Source organism: Wolffia australiana, chromosome 6 (assembly GCF_029677425.1).
Source record: "Wolffia australiana isolate 7733 chromosome 6, ASM2967742v1".
NCBI classification, from domain to species: domain Eukaryota; kingdom Viridiplantae; phylum Streptophyta; class Magnoliopsida; order Alismatales; family Araceae; genus Wolffia; species Wolffia australiana.
Genome location: NC_135840.1, coordinates 15069604 through 15075450, shown reverse-complemented (window position 1 = coordinate 15075450; position 5847 = coordinate 15069604). Strand labels below are relative to the sequence as shown.

At 45.2% G+C, this 5847-nt stretch overlaps 1 non-coding gene across 1 annotated transcript; it reads left to right on the top strand.

Moving 5' to 3' along the window:
* Window positions 1–536: 536 nt before the first annotated feature.
* LOC144705024 (small nucleolar RNA R71) lies at window positions 537–645 on the top strand. Its single transcript, XR_013581938.1, has one exon. It is a non-coding gene; the product is annotated as a small nucleolar RNA R71 (small nucleolar RNA).
* Window positions 646–5847: the final 5202 nt, after the last annotated feature.

Sequence of the window (5847 nt, the reverse complement as noted above, 5' to 3'; positions counted from 1 at the left end):
GCTGAGGCCTAGGCTGGAACTGCTGCCTTTGCTGAAATTGAGGTTGAACTACAGGCTTGTTCCCTTGGTGGAAGCTCTCTCCACCTTGGAATCCAACTCTCTTTTGGCCAGCCCATGGTTGTTGTTGGTTGAATGCTTTCACCTCTTCTTCCATGGCTTGGCAAGCCCCATCTTCGTGTTCTCTGCTAAAACAGAGAGAAAAAATTTTAGCTTTAACGATGGGAGAGTTACCTAGAAAGACATTCTTCAAGGTGGAGGTGAGCTCCTCCAACTTCTGGTTGGTCTCCCTTAAGCCTGCTTGCAGCTCCCCCTCCTTGGCATTTACTTGCAGCACTCCTGCCCTCTTGGGCTGCAGATTTCTTCCATTTTGATTTGCTCCAATTTCCTGCAAATCAGTTTCTGCAACTCTCTCCAAAATGTCAAAAACTTCATCCTCATATGCCGTGTAAAATGTTCCACCGGTGGCTAGATTCACCTTGTTCTTCATGAAATCCGAGAGAGATTCATAAAAAATTTGGGCTAATTGGCATTGTTCAATTCCATGATGAGGGCATTTCCTCAACAGGTCATTGAACCTCTCCCATGATTCACTAAAAGCCTCTTCTTCATGGGGGTGGAAATTATGGATTTCTCTTCTATAAAAATTAGTTTTGGAGAGAGGGTAAAATTTATGCAGAAATTTTCCCTGCATCTCATCCCAAGTACTAAAAGTAATTCCTAAATTACGATACCAGAAAAATGCTTTATCTTTTAATGTCAATGGAAAATATTTCATTTTAAGCATTTCTATAGATAATCATAGAACGTTTTGGGAGGAACATCTAATATGAAAGTCATCTAGGAATTCTAGAGGGTTTTGTGCAGGTAATCCGTTAAATTCAGGTAAAGAATGTATCAAAGCATTATCATGCCTGAATAAGATACCCTCACCTATGTTCACATTTACATCCGTTTGTCGTAGGCTTCCGGAGGGTGTCGACCTGTCCAGCATGGTTCTCCTCCTCTCCTGCTGATGGTGTCTTTCTTTTGCCATAGTTTCCTGCTGAATTTCTGGTTCTGGGACTGTAGATTCTGGAGTTGCGTCGCGTGCAATGTTCTCTATAGACTTTTCACCAGCCCTTGAACGTGTCACTACCATAGAACTTCAACAGAGAGTTAGAAAGACAATAAGCTGAGGATTTCAAGTCCTGCAGCTTTAGGAGAATGAGTAAAGATTAACTGAAAAGACAGAAAAGAATCTACTACTCTAATACCGTGCTCCCCGGCAACGGCGCCAGTTGATAAGCTCAAATTTAGGTGTATTTTTACTGGTTATTTATCAGTTAAAATGTGTGAGGATTGAGCTTATGCAACAATATTTATAACCTCACAACCTTAGGGTAAGTGGGGTGTCGATCCACAGGGAGCAGGAAAATCAAGAGTAATTTCCTTTTCGATTCAATGTATGTTTATACTCAGTCTTTCAAATTCAACAGTAATAATCAGTAAATTTATCCTCAGTAAAGTACCACAGAGTATTCTTTTTAGACAAACCAACTAAGAAAAATCCTCAATAAATAGTTTCTTTACTGAACTATTCACTTTTACCCTTTTAGGCAAGTACACAAACACCTAGCGGGCGCTCTTGTGGCTCCTTCTGCTCATGGCCTTAGCCGTCTGCAGAAGGTTTTGCAGGAGCGTATGTAGGTTGCGCGCACGCGTGCATATTACTGCACGTGGGTGCGCCTGCGCACGGCGCTTGCGGTGTGCGGGCGTAGGCTTGCGCGCAGCCTTGCTGTGCGCAGGCTTTGCTTGCGCGCGCGTGCCGTAATGCACGGGCTCTGCCTGTGCACGGCAGATGCTGTGCGCGGGCGTGCCTGCGCATGGTGGCTGGCTGAGCACGGCTTGCCTGTGCGCCGTCACCGCTGTGCACAGGCGTGGCGTGCTAGCAGCGCTAGCTGCGCATGGGCAAGACCCGTTTACGGCGCGGGCTGTGCGCAGCGTTGGCTGCAGGCAGCCTTGGGCGTGCGCAGCCCTGCTGTGCACGTCCTTGGTTGCTGGCGGCTTGGCTGCTGCTACAGGGGAGAATCTTGAACTCTATTGATAGGAGAACAATGGACTTGTGGGGGAAACAAAAGGAAAAACGATTTGAATGAACAAAGAACGTGCAATTAACTAAAACAAGAACAATGTCAATTGGAAACGTTAGAAGATCAATGGTATGAATCTTCCAACCCAATCTTGATTGTCTTAATGGAAGAATTACACAGAACTGAAATTTGGGGAATCACTCTGACCTGGTGTCATGACCCTTGCGGCGAGGTGGAGATCGTCTTGCCCAAACTACTCCTCAGCTTGCTCCTTCTCTCCAGCTCCAATGCTCATCAGCTCTTGGAGGGTGCAGAACTCCTCCTTCCCCAAGCCCTAGCCTCCTTGGAAAGAATCTCTGAACAACCTACAATGAACTCTTGAAAGAGTATTTATAGGTTTCTCTTAAAACATGCCCCGGGGGCATTTTTGGAATTTTCTTCTTCCTGATTTCTCGCCAGCTCCCCCTGATCCATTTCGTCTTCCTTTGGCTGCCTTACTCTATTTCTGATCTCATTAATCAAAATTGTCAGATATAAACCACTTGATTCAAAGAATCAAGTGGGGTTAGTAAATTTATAAAACAATGCATATGGATGGCAACCAACATGAATTAGATGGATACAATTGAGGCATTTATGCTCAAAAGGTCTAAACATTTGAGGACGCCTTGGAGGAAAGAGAAAATGACAAGAAATTAGAGACGAGAAAGTAAAATGTGCACCGTGTCACGCCACAGGGCAGTTGTGGATCTGCCTCTAGCGTCGTGTCATGACGCTCGTAGGGACGTGCGCGGGTGGAGACGTGCTTTTCGACGACTGCGACGTGTTGACTTTGGTGTTGACTTCGGTTGACCATGGCAGGTTGACTTCGGTTGACCTTTCCATTGGGTCCATAGCAGGCGTGTTGACTCTAGTTGACAGTGGTGACGCTTTCGACGGTGATGTGTTGGCGTCCTCGCCATCAATTTCCCCGGGGTGCGGAGAACTAGACTCTGTCAAGTAGGCGTTTGAAAGCTCCAGCGGGATCACCAAGTCAGGGCGCAGGCGAGCCAGGTCTTCCTCCGTAATCCACATGTCGTCCGTCGATGCTTTGCCCTGCCAACGAACAAGAAACTTCCGTGCCGTTCCACCTTTAGTAAAGGTGATTACTTCATCCAGTATTTCCTCGATTATTTCATGCCAGTCATAGGGTAGTGATGGGGGAGTGGACAAGTCAAACTCGCTCACCAGAAAGTCCCAGTGTAGAACAGGGCCATTAGATGAAGGAGGTGGGGCTTTAAACGCGACAAAATCCGAGATATTGAAAGTGGTGCTTATTCGCCACAAGAGGGTATGTCGACGGCATAGGCATTTTCCCCAACTCGTTTGAGGATCAGAAACGGCCCGGCACTACGAGCATGAAGCTTAGTAGCCCGTTTGGAGGAAAATCTTTCCTGCCTAATCCTCACCATCACCATTTCACCTTCTTCAAATTTGCGAAAACGACGGTGCAAATCTACGGACTGTTTATATGAGGCATTACTATTTATGATACCTGTACGGATTTCCTCATGCAGACTTCTAATATGATGAGCAAACTCATGACCGTCATCTGAGACTATAGCATGTGGTAACATAGGTATGAGGTCGGTAGGGGTACGAGGAAGATGACCATGCACAATCTCAAATGGACTCATACCGATAGTACGGTTGACTGACGCGAGTAAGCAAATTTGGCACGCAGAATGACAGAATCCCAAGACTTGAGGTTGTCTCCCACCAGCGATCGTAATAGGTTACCGAGGCTCCTATTAATGACCTCAGTTTGTCCATCGGTTTGGGGGTGAAAAGCCGTGGAAAATTTGAGCTTTGTTCCCAAAAGATGCCAAAGAGTCTTCAAAACCTGGCTAGTGAATCGGACATCTCTGTCCGACACTATGCTTTTTGGAAGCCCATGGAGGCGTACTACTTCATTGAAAAATAATTGAGCTACATGAGAAGCATCAGAAGTTTTAAAGCAGGGAATGAAATGAGCCATCTTCGAGAAATGATCAACAACCACCATGATTGAATCATGGCGTTTGTTTGTCCTCGGAAGCCCTAGCACAAAGTCGATGCTCACATCCTCCCAAGGTCTCTGAGGGACCGATGGTGGGGTGTAGAGGCCGGTGTTTTGTTTGACCTGCTTAGCGAGGGCACGTACATGACATTGGGAAACTATATTCGCGACGTCTTGCTTTAGGGAGGGCCAAAAGAACCGATGCTCGACCATAGCTACAGTTTTATCCCTACCAAAATGACCACTAAGGCCTCCGGCATGCATCTCCCATACAAAGAAATCCCTAAGAGAGGACCGAGGAATGCATAGGCGACGTTCATAAAATAAGAATCCATTTTCTAAAATATAATCTTTGTATTCAGGATTGGGGTAATTGCCTAAAGTCTGTAGAATGGGAGCAAAGTATGGGCAATCAGGATATAGGTCCTTCATCTATTCAAATCCAATAACCTCAACCTTCATAACATTCAGTAAGTGCACTCGTCTACTCAAGGCATCGGCGACCCTATTTTCGATACCTCTCTTGTGTTTGAGCATGAAGGTATAGGACTGGATGAACTCAACCCATTTAACATGTCTAGCACTTAATTTCTGCTGAGAATGGAGATACTTCAAAGCTTCATGATCGGAGTAGAGGACAAATTCCCTAGAGAGCAAGTAATGACGCCAATGACGTAAGGATTGGACAATTGCGTAGAACTCTTTGTCATAGGTGGAATATTTAAGTTTAGCATCATTCAACGTCTCACTAAAGAAAGCTATGGGGTGATTCTCCTGACTCAAGACTCCAATTCCTAATCCCGAAGCATCACATGCAACCTCAAATACTTTATCAAAATCGGGTAAACGAAGAATAGGGTCCTGAGTCATTCTAAGTTTGATCTCATCAAAGGAATTTTGCGCAGCTGTTGTCCGTTCAAAATGATTTCCTTTAAGACATTCAGTCAGGGGCGCCATGACGGTACTAAAGTTGGATATAAATCGCCTATAGAAAGTCGCTAATCCGTGAAAGCTACGAACATCGTGGACATTTTTGGGCGTTGGCATTGTGTAATAGCATCTATTTTGCCTGGATCGACAGAAACTCCTCATGCTGATAAAATGAAACCTAGGAAGGAGACATGATCGACAAGAAATGAACACTTTTGGGATGTGCATATAACTGTTCATTTTTCAGGACCTCACACACTAGACGTAAGTGATGGATATGGTCGGGTCGGGTTTTGCTGTAAATAAGAATATCGTCAAACGACAAAGTTTCCTATGAATGGCCTAAGAATATGATTCATCTGTCGCTGGAATGTGCTAGGTGCGTTTGATAAACCAAAAGGCATGACTTTCCACTCATACAGTTCATCCTTGATTTTAAAGGCGGTTTTCCACTCATCTCCAGGGCGGATACGAAGCTGGTGATAACTGCTTTTTAGATCAATTTTGGAGAAAATTTGGGAACCTGCCATCATGTCAAACATGTCGTCGATGCGAGGAATAGGAAATCTATACTTGACGGTGATCTTGTTGATGGCTCTACTATCAATGCACATGTGCCAGCTCCCGTCCTTTTTGGGAGCTAGTAGTGCTAGGACGGCGCATGGACTGATGCTCTCCTGAATGAATCCCTTGTCCAAGAGTTCTTGGACTTGGCGTTGAAGTTCCTTGTACTACGTGGGATCCATACGATAGTGGGGAAGATTTGGCAAGGAGGATCCGGGAACGAAATCAATGGCGTGCTGGATTTGT